This window comes from Octopus sinensis, linkage group LG5 (genome assembly GCF_006345805.1).
Source record: "Octopus sinensis linkage group LG5, ASM634580v1, whole genome shotgun sequence".
Lineage (NCBI taxonomy): Eukaryota > Metazoa > Mollusca > Cephalopoda > Octopoda > Octopodidae > Octopus > Octopus sinensis.
The window spans coordinates 94812383-94814493 of NC_043001.1; positions in this window are offsets into that span (position 1 = coordinate 94812383).

The following is a 2111-nucleotide window of genomic DNA, read 5'->3' on the forward strand; positions in this document are numbered from 1 at the left end:
GTTAGTTATATTGATGTCGCTTTTGCCGTAAGAATGCTTTTTACGCTACACTGTCTCCCGCGTTTTAAAAATTCCTTCGTTACAATATAATACTATTCAAAATTTTCTACCGAATATTGATATATCCGGTTGCCTTTATCGTAAATGTTGGACATATTCTTAATCTTGATGATTATATATAATGCAAAATTAGTGAACTTATTTCCTTTATACGTTTCTGTCAAACCTTTTATGATTATTCTGTATTCGTTTTTCTATCACTTTCTTCTGAAATGTTAACAAATTTAATGTTGGCATACGTGTTCCAGGAGGGGAGAGAAAAATGTTCATTTCTAGCACTTATATTAATTCTAGTCAAACTAGCATTTATTTTTCCAGACAAAGATCTTTATAACCTACTACTGAAGTAATACGAAAGTCATTGACACAGGCGAACGAATTTTTATTTAAATAATTATCGAGTCGGATTACGCGCTCTTATAAATCCCAGTATTCAGTTCATTACATGTTCTAATATTGATAAATGTACTTTACTTAGAATGTTATTTCGGAAGTTATTGTAAATACTCATACAATTCTACTAAACACCTGTAGATTATGCTTTATTTACAGTTATAAAAGTGACTACTTCAATAAACTGACATTTGTGTTGTTTCAAGAATTTAAAATCTTTTCTTAATCTCAAAGCTCTGAGCAAATATGTAATTATGGTGGAATTCAAATTGGACAAGCATATGTGAATTTTTCAAAGTTTTGTTTTCCATTTTCTCGAACACTCACGGGAAATAATAACTAGCAGAGCAAGTTCTCTATGGAATTGTTGCGTTATACAAGAATATGCGCATACATTAAACATTACCATTCCTATAATTATCTTTATCATGACATACTAAATGTAAAATAATACTTTGGATTATACAACAAACCAAAGTTAAATGTTTCACAATTTCGATATTCGTATTATATTTTAAAAATCAGAATGATGAAATATATATCATGTAAATGGTGTAATATGTTACACAACACTAAACTTGTATGCACTATGTAAGTATCTGCAACTCATTCTACCTTTACTTATTCTGTAACCTCAGGGAAATTTAAATAAAAGTATATATATCTTTCATCTAACAGGCGTTCGTGTAGCTTACTATGTTTGAATGCGTCTCTATGTACACATGGTGAAGTTTGGAATTGCATTGGTGAAATATGCAGTACATCATTGTTTAAAAATATAGATTTGTTACTATTTATTTAGAATGCGTTTGGAATTAAAATTTCATATATATATATAAACAGGTATAATTCTCCTCTGAGGTTCTAAGGGATAATATTGCTCTCACTTTATATTTCTCATAGAATCGATGGGTTAATGCATCTACTAGAGTGTCTGATAAATGCATGGCGGTGTATATTACATTCTATGATCAAATAAAAGCGATGAGAGATTTTCTCTTTTTAAATTTCTTTGGAAAAGATACGCACTGTCAAACAAACACATGATTTCGTTCAATCGATTGTGCAAATTTGTGACATTTCGCAATTGTCTTAAACAGTTGTTATACCATTTTTAGATAAATGTTTTTATTTTTAACTTGAAATATTGCTGCACATTTAGTGAAAATGTTTTCCAGGATTTAAATCGCATAAGTATATATACAATTGTATAATCAAATGTGTATATATAAATATACGTAAGATCTTCTACGCATATTCATATATATATATACTTATGTATATAAACACACACACATATATATATATATACATATATATATAAATGTGTGTGTATGTGTGTGTGTGTGCGTGTACGTTATTTCTCGTTCGCCTACGTATTTCATGTTATTTACACCGTTGGGTAAGTGATGTACTCATATATGTATGAATATATATATATACGGAAGATGGCAAATTTTATGTACTTTCCTTTGCGGGAGCAACTGTGTTGTCGAAGGCGTATCTTGTCGTGAATTGCTTGAAATACGGACTAAAGGGACAGCCGACAACTGATGAAGGGTCGTTCCTCGTGTTGCTTGACTTGCTTTCCATTTCTTTCTTTCATTGCTTGCAAAAAAGTCCGTATTCCATGTCCTCGTACTTCGTATTAATTGTTG